The following is a 16222-nucleotide window of genomic DNA, read 5'->3' on the forward strand; positions in this document are numbered from 1 at the left end:
AATTGGTTTCTGTTTCTTCCAGTCTCTTCTGTCCTTAGTGTGTCTTGACGAAATTTATGTTGTATTCAAATTAAACTGGGGAATGTTTTCCCAAAATAATTTTTCTAATTGTAGTTTCTTATTTGAAATCTGCAGTATGTCAAATATAATGTGCACTTATTGATAGAAGTTATTTCTTCTCATTTGCGTGGGTGCATGCATAGATCACTGCTTCAATCATTGGTTGCCTAACTGCTTCCTAGAAAATATAGGGGAATTTCCTACCATGACTCATCTTAGAAGTAGCAGATGCTACATGCTCTCAAACTGTTTATGGTAGTTTCTGGAGTCTCAGTAAATATAACTGAGTGCTGGGGACTCAAAAATATAGTGGGTGACCTTAACAATTACACACTGCTACTCTTTTTCCCTCTTTAATGAGGACACTTAAGTGAAATCCTTATAAAGGGTGCTTTCTTCCATTTCTGATCTTTAGCACTACTGTGAAAATGTGTTTCCACTTTGAAATTTCATTTTCACCGCACTGTCACCAGGGAGTGGCTCTAGTTTTAGTAATTAATAGGTCTGAGAGACCTTCCCCATTTTTTTTATAGGTGGTTGTTGTGGGGTTTTTTTTAAACTCTTTAACTGCAGGGGTTAAAGTGACTCTTGAGCCATATGCTACTCACAAGCAATTCAAGCACAAGTCCCTTATCAGCAGGAGATCAAGTCACTGGCAATGGGTCTGTGCTGCTGGGGAGTTTCTGGGTAGCTGCAAATCTCAGATTCAGGAGAAGCAAGTCTGTGAGTGCTGCTTAAGTGTCTCTGGAGGGCTGAAGGATATGTTCTGGTGTAGCTTCGTGTTCAGTGTGGTCTCATTAGGGTGTGCAGCTGCACAAGGAGGATGGGGTTAAAGATGTGATGGAACTGTGCCCAGCTGGGATGTCCACCTGCAATTGGCATTTCTCTGCAAACTGGGAATCAAAGAGACAAGAAGCTGCTTGGCCTGGACATGATGGGGATGCCTGCCCTGGAACACAGCTCCCTCCCATTCTGCCATCAGAAGAGAGGAGGCTGGAGGAGGAGAGGACAGGGCAGAGACAGTTTGAAAGGGTATCTAAGGGAGTGGCTTTCCTGCAAGCTGAATGTGCAAGATACAGAGCTCTGGTGTGCAGAGTCTAAGAATCAGTTCTTGTTCTGGCATTGTCCAAATAAAACCAACCTACTGCTTCAGAAGCTGATGTGCCTGTTTCTTGTAGTGTGGAGGTCTGCGTTCTTAGTAGGGAGAGATCGTGCCTGGAGGCACACAAGGAGCTCCGTAAAGCCCCAGAGTCAGTGGATTGCTGTCATGTCCAGGCACACTTTCAAATCCGAGAGAGCTGCAAGGCTTGCCCTGTTCCATGGTTAAGTGAGGGCTGGCTTGCTGAGTGTGAAATGTAAAGCTTTGGGAAGCAACTGGGCTGTTGGGGCGCAGGGCTCTGTGGTGACATCTTACCCAGCTCCTTGGTGTAGCAGCAGCTATAAGACCTGGAGACGTGGCTATCTCATGCTTGGGGAATATTCCCTGAATTTGCTCCCTTGGTTGTCCAGGACGTGTGGTATTTGTCTTCCTGCCATGCCTTATGAATATATTTTAATGTAGTGCTTGTTAAGGTTAGGAGGGTTGCCCGTTCTTGTGTTGGTAGCTAATACAGAAGTGAACAGAAAAATACCGGCTGGGTTTCTCAGTCACTGATACTAGGTGCAACGTTGTTAGGAAGGCAGCTCTTCTGTTTAAAAACATGAAATGAGCAGTGTGTGCCTTATCTTCTGGGGCACGCAGTGAAATATCTAAGGAAGGATGGAATTACATTGTTACTTGAGGTTTTCATGGGAAAAGGACAAGTCCTTTAAGTGCTTTTTCTACTACCAGTCATACCAACTGGTGTCTCTAGATTGCAGAAATGGGCTTTTCCTGTAGTTATGGTAGAGTGAGCAAGCAACAGTTCTCAGTGGAAAACTGCGATATTGCATTTGTAACAAGAAGCCAATTTTGCAAAGCTAAGACAGAATCGGTGGTTCCTGGCCCATTATTGCTGTGGTAAGTGGAGCAGGGAGGGGTCCCTTGTCCCTGCTGTGCCGTGGAAAAGGGGAAGCCTGGAGCTGAACCTTGCTGCTGCATTGAACTTCCTTAGCAGAGCAAGATCAGGAGAAGGCAGTTCCTCTAGTTTGACTTCATGTACGTTTAATAGAGAGTTTAAGCACAGTATAGGTTTGCTCTGTAACCTCTTCGTATTCTCTCGTATTCTCTGCAAAAGTTTGTTTCTGACTAAGGAACGGGATAGTTTTGGTTTTTCAACAGTGTCTGCATGCAGCATAATTTCAAATGGTTAGATGCTTCTGTGTTCAAGTTTGCAAGATAACTTCTGTGGTTATTTTTTTCAGTGGGATGATTTTTTTTTTCAAGTCACAGAATACTGAAATTTGGCTAGGTTAAAAATGTTCAGCTCAGATGTATGTTGTTCATATGCAATTACTTGCTGTTTTTCTCCTGTAGTTACACTTCTGAAAGTGTTGATTTTTTTTCAGTATTATGAAGATCAAATCACAAAAGCATGTGGTTATTTGATACAAAAAGACTGATCAGAAGAATTCAGTGCAGCTTCCCCTGAAGGGTTTCTCTCCTTGGAGGCAACTGCTTTAGAATTGTAAGCTCTATGTGTAAAATTCATGGTAGCTCTGGTAATCCTTATAAGGCCTTTGTTCTTGTCATATTTGATTTAGTTATACATTTACACTATATATACAGGTTAGTTCGGAAGACCCAGAAAGGACTTTTTGCCCAGTCTTCCTGCCTAGAGTATCCCCTTCTAATAGGAGTGACTAGATATGTAGTGACCCTGGTGCAGTTGACTTTCTCAAGTCCTCTGAGCTCCTTTAGGATTTTGCGCTGATGTGACCATAGAATAAAATATTGAACTATCATGAATTTATTAGTTAATGATAGTATTTTTCATTCTTTTCATTAGTGGTGGTATGTCCTAGTCTGCAGGCAAACTTACTTCATTCACAGAGCATCTCAAAAAGCTTTGCTTAAAATTAACTTGAATAAAATAATGGGTCATCCAAGCTAACCTGCGATTGAGAAGCTGTCCCTGATGAAAAACATTCATCCCTTAAACACTACAGTGTGTAGAAAGTATAGAATTGTCTTTAAATCTTTCAGTCAGATTTCCATTTCTTGCTAAACATATAAATTAAAAAAAAAATCATCTAGCTAAGGTTGCAGGATTGGATTCTTTAGTAGTTTTCTACTAGTATCCCCTTTGGTTCATCATGCCTTAGATGTGGAATCCATGAAATAGGGCTGTAATATGTACATGAGGCACCAGGAGCTAAAATAGTGCTGGAGACTTTCAAAAACTGATAAATCCTTGATTTATTTATAAAGCAGGGAGCATAACTCTTGAAAGTTTGATCAGATGCCAGTTCCTTCAGTAGCCACTTGATGCAGAAACCTTTTATAGCTCTCTCTGAAGACTGTTAGGCTTAATTAATGTTTCAGACTCTTGAACAGAACATGTCATGAAAAGAGAAGCTTTTCTAAAGCTAAGGCAGGAGTTTTGCTTCAGGGAATGAGAAGGCAGAGGACGTACCAGCATTTGAGTTGAGTAAGATTGTGTCTATTCTCTCACTTCAGAATATCCTGTTTGTGGTTTTTAGAGAATTACTGTTGTTTGTTGTGTTGAATTGACAGGCGTGTGTGGTGATTCCTTCACATGGACTTTTTTTTTTAAATATCTAAAGGCAATTCTAGTATTAAAAAAAAAAAAGGCCTTGTACGTGCGTACCTCTCACAAAAGAGTTTCTTTTCTGTGGTCTGAGTATGGCTAAGCCTGATAAAACGGTCATGAAAATGTTCAGTTACGCAAAACATTTAAATTTCTCCCACCTGCAAAACAAAATAGTATTTATATTCTCTCAAGGGTCAAGTGTGGAGACCCTTTCTCTGGTAAAATGAGCCTCTTGTGCATAAACGTGTTATCCTAAAATGAGTATTTTCTTACAAATGGTGATGTTTTCCTGCACAAATGCCTTCAGTGCGATGCAGTACATTATCAAGCAGCAGAAAACCTTTATCTTGTGGGCATGTTCAGTGCTGCTGCTGTAGTAAGGTCGCGTGATCTCTTTATCAGTAGAAGATTGTTTTTATGTATTGAGAACTTGCTTAACAAATCAAACCACCCAACCCCAACAAAACCCAAACCCACCTTCAAACCCTGTTTTCTTGCTCTTCCTCCTCAACACATACTTCCCCAAAGTCTGAATTACGAATGGTAAAATACTAAGTCGAAAAGAAACTGTAATCACAAGATATGAATGGTTGCATAGATACTTGTATAAACTTACCTGGGCAAAAAAGATTGGCTTATTTCTGAAGAATTTGCCTTAATATTGTGAAGGGTGTATTTTTGTGATTGTCTTGTATCTGTGAGATACAGGGATCTACTTCTTAGAGGAATTTAAATGGAGTATCCATACCTGAACAGGTGAAGGTCTCATTGTGAACAGGGGGGGAGAAAGAAATGTGGGAAAACAGGCATTTTACCCAGCATTCACAATGGGAAAAGCACTTTGGTCTGTCTTAATAGAAAGCAGAACTGGAATAAACTGACATAAATGACTGACTTTTTCTGATTTAAGTCCAACAACATTGCCTGCAGGGGAAAATACTCTTGGCAAAGACGTTACTAGTGATGAAAGCTTTACTGTAGCAGTTAAGCTTAGTTGTCTTTAGATAAAAAAACTCATGTATTATTTAATCTCTATTCAGGCTTTTTCTTTTTGCCTGCTTAAAAAGGTAACAAGTAGGGCATCAAGATCATATCAGTGAATGAACTTTAGATGTTTTATTCAGCAAAAATACCATTTTGGTTTCTGTTAGAAAAGTTTAATGGCTTAATTGCACGAGACTTAAGATTATTTTATGATACTGAAATTCTACTACAGTCTTCAAAGACTGCTCCGTTTACTGTTGCTGCCAGGTCAGGGTTTGCAGAAAAATGTAGTGGAGGATTTTTTCAATAGAAAATGGGGAATTTCTGTCAAAAATCAAGCTGTGTAATATAGACTTAAAATTAAGGATGCCCAGCCATATCTGGTGGTCTTGATCTTTTTTCTTTTTTCCTGCAAAGACAGCCTTGCTGCAGCAGAGGACTAAGCAATTGTATAACTGAGGCCTTGTTCACACAGTAATGTGAAATTGTAGCTATTTTATCTCAGTATCTGTCCAAATCAACAAAGCTTTAAGTGGTCAAGCGATGCCTAAACGTCTGTCTCTTGAAATCACTAAGCCATAGCTACTCAAGTGCCTGTCTTTTAATCCAGAAGAAGGGTAGAGCTGGACGGGTTTGATTTGTATACGCGAGGAACCTTGCAGTGTGTCCGCTCTTAGCCGAGCGAAGCCGGGTGCTGCAGCGTGGACCTGTCCTTGCTGGGTGCAGCTCCTCCAACACGTCTCTGCCGATGGCCGTCAGTGCTGCACTGCAGCTCCTCGGCTCTGCTCCACACTGAGCATCGGTTGGGGGAAAGTTGTTTAGATCAGATTAGGAAATCACAGTGCGCTGGGATGCAAATGGCAAGATTTCTATTGTTTTAGCTTTGGCAATGGTCAAATGTAGCTTGTTTGCCGGTGGGGAGCAGTAAATAAGGACCAGGACTGAGTTGCAGCCTTGTATGTGATGAGATCTGTGGAATGCTGGCTTGTGTGTTACACTTTTGCTCGATATTTTGATTAGTGTATTACCCATAGTAACCAAACTTCAAGTAATAACTTTTACTCCCAGAACATCCTTGGAATAAGTTTGACAGCTCCAAGGAGCTTTAGAAAGTGTAACTGGAATTTGTTAGACGAAAACAAAGCTACAGGAGGAAAAAATGACTTTTCCTTGCGTATGTAAAAGCTGCTGCCCCAGGAATTTGCCACAGAAATAATGAATAAAAGGATTCTTGATCTATTTCCTATCTTCAGCTATTATTCACTCTTAACAATGTTGGAATACACAGAAGTAACATTGAAAAAGAACTATAACATTTGGCAAGGATAATTTCTTATCAGGAGCAATAAATGTGGCTTAAACCAGTTTTCGTTACTAGTCAGGTTAGCAATAAGTTTGAAGTCTGATGGTACGAGCAGGCGCACTTTTTCAAGAGAAGAAAAGAATGAACTGAGATGATAGAAGGAGTAAAGGTGCTGGATTGCAGTGGGAGTCTGACAGGGATTTATTGTCAAACTCTGGATCAAGAAGAGAACTCCTGAAGTAAATCTATAGAGGAATGGCTATAGTGTGCAGGTGCTGGTAGCAGGGGGACTGGGGGGGGGGGGTGTGCGATGAACTTGTATCTTATTAATCGTCTCAGATAGGAATAAGTACCCGTTTTGAGTGGTCAAAACTAAATCACCTACCTATAAAGGAGGTGCTTCTGGATTTTTTGCTTTGACGTTGGCCTCGGGCAGTCCCCGCTTCTCTTCTGACAGTGGTGGAAGTGTTCTCTGTTTTCCACTGCAATTATCTGAGCTTTGAGTTCTGAGCCTTGCACACAGTATTACAAATCAGTGAATTCATTAATTGAGAAGATTTTGTTTCTATATTCAGTATAGAAACACATAATATTTTTATGTCCACCTATCTGAATTAGCTCTTGTATTTCAAAGCTGAAACTTGTTACCTTTTGGCTACATTCCTTGCTCTACCCCTTCTCAGAGGGAAGAAGAAAGGGACGGCCTCCTCATGTGCTCTTTTTTCCCCGTTTTGTTTAATGCATCATTGCCCCTTCTATTTATCCTCTGTGTAAGCTGGCTTTCTTTTCAGTTTACTTTCATGTTGATGTCCTCCCTTACCTCTAATGCTTTTATTTCTTTTTTCTGCTTTATTTCTGCAGCCTTTTTCATGTTATCTGATGTGGGATATTGTATTTGGATAATACCGTATTTTTGATTCTTAATTTCTGTTGTGACATTTGTACTTTTGTTGTGGCTTTCTGTCATTGTATTTATGCATCCCAGCACTCCATTTGCCTTTTTGACTGCCTCTGCACACTGAGCAGATGTTTTCAGAGAGCCGTCTACAGCAACCCCCAGGTCTTTCCTGTGTGCTTGCAATTAATTTAAAATTCAGCAGTGTGTGCAAATAGCTGAAAATATTAATACTACTGTATGCTACCCTACTTTTGTAACAAATGCATTTCATCAGCCACTCTTTTCCTTCTGACTTCTCCCGGTCTGAGCCACTCATGGTGAGCCTGGCTCTGTTTTTTAACATAATGGTCTCATCACCTCTGCTATGAATGAATGTTATCTATGAGATAAGTGACTGAAACCTATTAGGTGTTGTTAAATTTAATATATACAGATCTATGTCATTATTCTAGATGCCTTCTGAAAAATAGCAAACAACTACATGGCTATCTTGGTGGCGATGCAAAATAGTAAATGATCATTAGAGCAAAGATAAAAGTCATATCTTACAGCAGTCTCTAAGTGGTCTCTTCCTCTGCAGTGTTTACCAGTAAGCCTGGATTTTTTTGCTTCTTAACCATTGAATGCATACATTCCAGTATCAGCTGCCAGGTCCTTGGCTGCTGCTCATATAGAGAAATAGATATTTCTAAATCATTCTTTAGGGTATGGTCATCTGTCTTTTTTTTTTTTTCTATATCCTTTCTGTTATATTGTCTTGGTGAGCTCTCTGTTCTGAATTCCTCTTGTCTGTTCCCTCCTGCCCTCAAATGCCAGTGTAAATGTCTGCCACTGCTACCCACAGACGACACCTTTATCAACCACCTCTTTGTCCCTGCAGCCACCCTCCCAAATTTCTGTCACCTCTTATTTTTGTGCAGATTTACAGTAATGTGGTGGGATTTAGGTATTTTGCATACCAGTGGGCCAGCAGTTAATAAGTTTGCCCCCCCCCCCCCCCATAATAGTTTTCTTTCATTGACTGTATAAGTCTTCAGATATTGTCATCAGGTAGCCCAGTGACCAGAGAATTTAATTTATGCTTTGATGATAATTTCTGTTACCGATATCAATGGTGTCTTTTCCAACATCAGTTTTTTGTTATTGGAAATTCAACAAACACAATGGCATGCCACATTTTTGCTAAAAGCTTCTCTTGGTTGGAAGAGGACTGCTTCTCCCCTTATCTGTTATGTTCATAGTGCAGCATATTGCACTACTAAAGTATCTCATAAAATACTCTGTTGCCATGGTGATCTACCTTCCCTTTTTCCTAAAAGGACCCATTAGGTTCTGGGAGACCAAGTCGACTTTCTTTGCCTCTGAGAAGATTAGTCCCATCCTTTATTTTACTCTTGTTTTCAATTTTTTTTTCTTAAGGACACCAAGTAGGGTTTGTTTACTGATAATCTTTTTTCCTCTCTGGGCTTAACATTCTGAAATATTAAATCTTAGTACTTTAAAACTCATCTGAGGATAAGCCTGTACATAAGGATGCAGTACTGAAACTTGCATTATGAATTTCAAGTGGAAAAATGAAATTTCAGCATAGATTATTTAAAATGAGAATTAACGTCAGTTAAAACTGTATCATCTTTGTGACTGCAAAGTAATTTAGAAGAAAGAGTGTGCTGAGGGGACAGGTACTTGTGAGTTTGCCTATCCTAACCGAGGTGGCTATTTCTTTTCTTCACTGTTGACTCTGCTCATCTCCTTTTGGTGGGAACCAAACCTGTGTTTGTGTGAAAAAGGCTTGGAGCTGACCTGCAGAGTGCTGGCTGTTCACAAGTCTTAAACATCTGATTCCCGTGCCCAGTGATGCAGACTTTTCCCCTCTAGTTCTAATTTAACTTTTTTTTAGTTAAAGCTGCTAAAAATCTGCATTAAAGCAACATTAAGGGTCTGTTCTGACCTGATAAATCCCAAGAAAATGAGCCTTAAGGCTGAAATCACAGACCTGGACCTCCCCATTATCCAGTTATTGAAAGAGTCCGAGTGCTGCATATTCTTATATATCCTGATTATACCCCTGGCTGAAAACAGGTGCCATTCACTGTGGGTTTTCTTTTTGTCTCAACAGCCTGCTCTGCGAGTTGGAGAAGACAGGATTTCCGAACTCAGTGTTCTCGTTGAGACAATGACTCTATCCTGGTGTCTTATACACTAGCATATTAGTAACACAATTATTGTCTTAGCTTACATGTCCAGTACAAAGAATTAGCAGAAAGTGGTAACAGTATATTAATTATGGGAAAATATAGTTATCTCCTGAAGGGGTAACTGCAGCACTCCACTGGTGAGCTGCCAGTGTCTTTGATAATCACCCAGGAACCTCTTCCTGGAGAGAAAATAAGTGTGCGTAGGCTTCAGGATGAGATATTGAATTCATTATATTTTGATAAATGGGTGGCCCAAAATTACCACTTTTCTTGAAAGTCTTGGTGCCTGAAACTCCAGTGGAGATGGTCTGATAGCCTCATTTGCGGGTTTTGGCAGCGCAGGCATAAGCAGTTCCTGGCCCTGGCCATTTATTCCTGTTTACATGGATAGATGTGGAGTGAGACTGGGAAACAAATCTGGTCAGAAAACAAACCATTTTTGCTGGGTTGTTAGTTGTCTGGGTTGGCTTCTTGATCAAGTGAGTGTGGGGTTGTACAAGTGAGTGTGCTAGCATGACGGAGTGGGAGACTGCTGCTGAAAGCAGTTCATGAAATGCAGATAGAAATTTTCTCTTGAAATCCTGGATGTTTTTCATGCCTTGCTAAATTAAGATGAAGTTACCCAAAGCAGCATAGACAAGGATGGCTGTATAATGCAGTTAGGTTACAAGTTAAGCTTTATCTGAATTAGTCAAAACTGCTTAAGCTCTGCAGAGCTGTACTCTAGAATCCCAAACTTGACTTTGGGGACTGTGAAGATGGGAAAGCTCCTGGGGCTTGTACCGAAATCTTACTGCAAAACACTGGAGTAATCTGATGCAGTGATGCTTGCTGGGCTTTGCAGGAGCTCTGAAGCAGTTTCAGGAAAGGGGCGGTGGTCAGAAACATGCATTAGTGATGCAAGATGCCTTGGATCTGGGTTAATATGCATGTTAGCACACTCATTGCATAATGAAATGGCAGTGGAAACAGCTTCTGTAATGTCTTAAAGTCCTGGAAAAGAGTTGAAGGAAATAAGGACAGCCTTCTGCACCAATGACAGTATCTGTGTTCTTTCACCATGCATCCAGTCAGTACTACATTTTATTCCTGCCCCTTCTTGAAATAATCTGTGTACTATGCTTGATTTTGAAGGGGTAGCGAGATACTCTAGCTGAATCATGCTGTATATAGTGATTTTAAATTGGTTTTTTATTTTAACAAGTACCTTTGTGCATGTGTGTTTTAAAATGGAATGTATTTTTTTTCTGTATTAAACTATTCAGAAAAGAGCTGATGGAGGTGCCGGGAGAGATGCAAATATGAATTTGTGACCCTAATAATATAAACGTTCCTTGAGCATATTAGTAGTATTTGTGGACCAGCTCTCTATAAAACATAATTGCCGAAACCAAGGTGTGAGATAATGGTAGTATTTGTGCTTTTCCTTAAATGAACTTGTGAGGAGATGGAGGAAACTTGTGTCTGTATATTTGTTCCTAAAATAGAAAAAGCTATGAAAAAATCTCTGGAGACTTGGAACAGTGACAGAAGAAATTTACCAGAGGAAAAAAGGACCAGCAGTTACAAAGAGAGGTACCCGGCGGTTTTTGCTAGTAGTGCTGTGGTTCAGGTCCTACGCTTGCTGGTATAGCGGGAGGATGCAGGCATGAGGCAGGAAGCAGTGTAAACGCCTGTTAAAATAGTTTCACTTTTTAGTTTGTATGACCAAGCATTATTACATATGACCAAGCAAGGGGAAACATAACCACCCTTTTTAAAAAGGGGGGAAGAAAGGAGGACCTGGGGAACTACAGCCCCATGAATCTCACCTCTGTGCCTGGCAAGATCATGGAGCAGATTCTCCTGGAAACTATGCTAAGGCACATGGAAGATGAGGAGGTGATTGGTGACAGCCAACGTGGCTTCACTAAGGGCAAATTGTGCCTGACAAATTTGGTGGCCTTTTATGATGGGGTTGCAGCGTTGGTGGATAAGGGAAGAGCAACTGACATCATCTACCCAGACTTGTGCAAAGCTTTTGACGCTGTCCTGCAGGACATCCTTGTCTCTAAATTGAAGAGATGTGGATTTGATGGATGGACCACTTGGTGGATAAAGAACTGGCTGGATGGTCACACTCAGAGTTGTGGTCAATGGCTCGACATCAGAGTGGAGACCAGTGACGAGTGGTGTTCCTCAGGGGTCAGTATTAAGACTGTCACTGTTTAACGGCAATATGGACAGTGGGATTGAGTGTACCTTCAGCAAACTTGCTCGCGACACCAAGCTGTGTGGTGCAGTTGACATGCTAGAGGGAAGGGATGCCATCCAGAGGGACCTGGACAGGCTTGAGAGGTGGGCCTGTGCGAACCGCATGAAGTTCAACGAGGGAAGTATAAAGGTCTTGCACATGGGTCGAGGCAATTCCAAGCACAACTACAGGCTGGGCAGAGAATGGATTGACAGCAGCTCTGAGGAGAAGGTGTTGGGGGACAAGAAGCTCCATGTGACCTGACAATGCACGCTTGCAGCCCAGAAAGCCAACCGTATCCTGGGCTGCATCCAAAGCAGTGTGATCAGCAGGGGGAGGGAGGGGATTCTCCCCCTCTACTCCATTCCGGTGAGACCCCACCTGGACTACTGCGTCCAGCAACACAAGAAGGATGTGGAGCTATTGAAGCGAGTCCAGAGAAGGCCATGAAGATGATCAGAGAGCTGGAGCACCTCTGCTATGGAGACAGGCTGAGAGAGTTGGGGTTGTTCAGCCTGGGGAAAAGAAGGCTCCGGGGAGATCTAATTGTGGCCTTCCAGTACCTGAAGGGGGCTACAAGAAGGCTGGAGAGGGGCTGGTGACAAGGGCAGAGAGTGACCCGACAAGGGGGAATGGCTTTAGGAGGAAGGATGGGAGATGGAGATGAGATCTGAGGCAGAAATTCTTCCCTGTGAGGGTGCTGAGGGCCCTGGCAGAGGGTGCCCAGAGAAGCTGCGGCTGCCCCTGGCTCCCTGGCAGTGTTCAAGGCCAGGCTGGATGCGGCTTTGGGCAACCTGGGCTAGTGGAGGGTGTCTCTGCCCATGGCAGGGGGTGGGACTGGATGGGCTTTAAGGTCCTTTCCAACCCAGGCCATTCTAGGATTCTATGATTATTTATATTGCTTAGTGAGTAGTTTGTAACCCTATGAGGTAGGAGAGGACTTCAGCACCTAGTAAGGCTTCTTTTGTTTGTGGTCCTTTCCCAAGAGCTTAGTGCAGCACTTGTCTGTGCAAACCCTCTTAGAGAGTGGCTGAGAAAGTGCTTGCAGGGTGAAGGAGTTACTTTAGCAGCATTTGTCTGACTCAAAGGGTACTCAGTGGTGAGGAAATCACTCCTGCTTGTAGTGTTGAGGTACTGCAGAAATTAGTATCTTGGAAAGGTTACATATATTTATAAATTTCAAACACTTAGTTGCTTTTATTCAGATCTTTAAGGGATCTTCGGTGACTTATTTAATGAATGTTCAGTTGGCCAGAAAAACAACTTCCTATGACAATGTGTGTGACAGGTAAATCGGAGAAGGAAAAAAAAAGGCAGCAGATAATTATTCAGCAAGAGTGCTGCCCCAGCTCTTTCTAATCTGGAAACCTTGGTTTTATTTGTAGTTGCTGTATTTTTGGGTGACCTTGAACAGGTTTTGTTTCTCGTTTTATCAGCTTTTGTGTCTCATAAAGTGTGGATAGTTGTGGCCTTGAAACCTCTGCGGGACAAAGTACACAGACACCCTTAGAGGGTTCCAGGTAAGGACAAACCCCCTTGCTGTGTGGTGTTCCCTGACATGTCCTCCTGTCCCGCAGAGCTTTATCACTGCCTTATGCACCGAGTAACTGCTAGCTTCACTGAGGCTGCCCGGGAAGTTAAATGCCTGTAAATGGTTGTAAAACAGGCTGTTGGACCATTTTATTAGTATATTGTGTAAAGCTGGATGCTCTCATGGTGTGTGGTGTTGTTTATGGATGGTTTTACTGTATTATGGCAGATAGAATCATGAAAGTACCAAATATATTTTTATGATAGCTGCTGTGTGTAAATAGTTGCTGTAATTGTCGTAAGGATGTTAAAATTGATCCTGAAGAAGAGGTATCCACAAGAGGGCCATCTCGTAAGCATGTACGTTGGCTGATACAGCGAACCTTCAGTTCTTTCTGGGTGTTGAATAAAAGCAGCACACTATCTTTTTTCCAGACTTTCAACCATCCAGTGCTCTTTTCATAGAGGATAAACACTCTCTTCTTGTACACAATTGTTAGATAATAATGTTTGGACATTAGACATCCATATTTCACTTCTACGTGTGTCTTTTATTACTGGCTATAAAAAAAATACATATGCTATAAAAGAATAAACTTAGAAAGCCAGTGGGTAAATGGTGTAATATTAACGACTGATTCTGTCTTGGCTGGTACATGCTAGATTGTTTGTCTTCTTTTGATAATAGTATTCCCACTATTCTGTCTAATTCTGTTCCCGAAGCAGACTTTAAACACCTGAATGAAACAGATAATTTTTAATTATACGAGTGTGGAAAAAGTTCCTGTTACATATGTTAATGGTTGCAGTCCTGCCTGTGAAAGAGAGCTGGATGTGTTGGAGTCACCGAGGACGGATCAAGCTGAAATGATAAACCGAGTCAAAAAGGCATTTCCTAAAGCATTATCTCTGGCTGGCACAGGGGCAGACAGGAGATCTAGAAAAAGTGTGTGGTAGGAAGAGATTCATGGAGCAGAGCAAGGGGGTGAGTAGCAGGGAAGTGTGATGCAGCTGAAGCTAGAGAGTTTGGGGGAAATACATTGTTTTTCTCTGCCGCTTCTGACACCAGCAGCAGTACAAGGTTAGGATTCAGAAGCCTTTCTCTCTAAACCTCTCACTGGAGAGGACAAACAACATATGCTGCATGGTACAACTCTCTTGAGAAATGAAGAAGTTTGGGAGTTTTATTAATAGTACGCTCATAATGAAAATCTATGGATTTTCTTACAATTATGAAGAACATACTTCACACTTAACGTTCCTTTGTCTTGTCAAATAGAAGGGGGAGGTGGGAATCAGTTCTGTTGTGAAAGGTATTCTGACTGCCTGTGACCAGAGAACGTCTGTTCCTCTTCCCCCCCCCCCCCCCCCCCCCCAATGAGTGCAGTTTGCATCTGTTTTCTTGCTTTTTGTTAAGGATTGCATGACTCTCTTTGGCCAGTTTTGCTGTGGTATAGCTTCCAGAAAATCAGTATCTGAGTTACACTGTCTTGCAAAAGGGGAATAAACAGTTTTTAAAATAGAAACCTACTTTTTCAAAGTCAGCTAGTGTTACGACAAAAGCCATGTAGCTACATTAGCCGCTGTTAGGTTAAAGGATCTTATTCATTGTCTTGCACTTATGTAACAAAATCACTTTTTGCCCCAAATGGTGTCACAGGCTTTTCATACATAAATATCTACATGTCTTCCACTAAAACACACCTTTTCCTTGGGTAGCACAAAGTAACTGTTCAGTAGCCTAATTATATGTTACCTTCAGTTAAATTTAACTGTTCTCTGCAGTTTTTAACTTACTCTAAGGAGCAAATCAAAGTTGTGCCATTTAAGCTAACGATATGAAAACTAATTTTAAAATTCATAGAATTTTTTAGTGTTCAGAGTTATGACAGTCACTTCCTACATTTTTGAAAAGCTGAGCTTGAAATGCCGATGGAGATACACTTGAAGCCTCGTTACATGTTTACTATTTAAATGATCTGGTGGTATGTAGATCTGGTGGCCACTGTGATTGCTTCAGTGTCAGCAGTGTTGATCCTACAGTTTTGAAATAAAATGCAGGTGAGTTGGAGTAGGTCAGCTCTCACTACAGCATCATCCTGGACACTCTGGAGAGCTGTGGGAATAAACTTACTCAGTTGCTGGTTTTTTTTGTTTGATTACATGGTGGTCAAAATATAAACTCTTTAAAAAATATCTAAAAATAGCTTTAACCATGAAATGGTTACAACTCTTTGGAAGCCATTATATTAATAGGTAGGAAACTCTGAGTGTGCTGGTGTCTATTCAGGCTTTCATAAACAAATGCGATGACTTATTTTTGCCTCTGAGTAGCACACAGCATAATACTCCTGAATTCATAATTGTCTGGAGTTCACTGGCTCTTAAGCAACATGATGAAGAGCCTGATAAAAATGCTACAGAAAAAATCTGATGAAAATAAGGAGGCAATTTCCTCAATTTCATGACCCATATGTGATGTTTTAGAGATGTTTTGATGAGAAGATCTGATGAAATTTATATTTCTCTGTATGATGCTATTTGGGCTTATGTACATTAGGATTTAAAATTATTCATGTATCTTTCCTCCCTTCCAGATGTACTACCGAATTATTTCAAGCGTACCATGATGAAATCGTGTGAAATGTTGTTGTTCAGAGCAAGAAGCCTTTTTCTCTCCTTTTTTTTTTTAACTACACAAGGTTTATTTTATGACTTAGTTTTTAATCTTGTCAAATAAACCTGCAAAATCCTAATAATGCACTCTGGATTTTATGATAAAATAGAGGTTCTGGCCCAAGAAATGTCATAGTGTTAGCTGCCTTAAACAAAATAAGGGCATACATATTTTCATTAAATTGTTTTAAACTTAACTGGAAAATTACTAAGAAGCATCACTCATTGTCTCTTGCTGTGAAGTTTTGCTTTTTCATTACATATCTATTGTGAAGAACAATGCTGTTTGACTTTTAAAATAAAGCCCAGGCTTTACCCCATGATCTTGGGTAACTACAATTATATGTATTTAGCAAAGCAGAGAGAAGGTAAAGGGCTTGCCTCCTGCCTGTAAGAGACAAATGTCCGAGTACTAAGAAATGCTATCATTCCTTTTATTTCCATTCATTCTTAAGATGCCACTTGCAGACAAGATTTGGGAGGTACCAGCTTGTTTGCTGCTTTGGATGACTGTCCCAGTTGAGTTAATCACCTGAGTTCTTCATTCATTCATAGTTTCCTCACAATTTTGTCATTAAAACATCATGTGATTTTATTTTTTGACAGGTGCAAAATTTTCAAAACACTAAAACATCTGCAACAGGATAG

The 16222-nt window shown here is 40.9% G+C and overlaps 1 protein-coding gene across 4 annotated transcripts in view; it reads left to right on the forward strand.

Moving 5' to 3' along the window:
- Positions 1–16222, forward strand: part of TAOK3 (TAO kinase 3) — a 92164-nt gene that overhangs the window by 18944 nt on the left and 56998 nt on the right. The window contains exons 1-2 of one of the 4 annotated variants that reach the window (XM_075769812.1): positions 2553–2666; positions 12805–12888. The exons of 2 other annotated variants lie outside the window; for them this stretch is intronic. The gene's annotated coding sequence lies outside the window, so the exon portion shown is untranslated. Of the gene's footprint in view, positions 1–2552; positions 2667–12804; positions 12889–16222 lie in introns of those variants that run through there. One more of the 4 variants, XM_075769811.1, reaches the window with a different exon arrangement.

The sequence above is a fragment of the Balearica regulorum genome, chromosome 17 (genome assembly GCF_011004875.1).
Source record: "Balearica regulorum gibbericeps isolate bBalReg1 chromosome 17, bBalReg1.pri, whole genome shotgun sequence".
NCBI lineage: Eukaryota > Metazoa > Chordata > Aves > Gruiformes > Gruidae > Balearica > Balearica regulorum.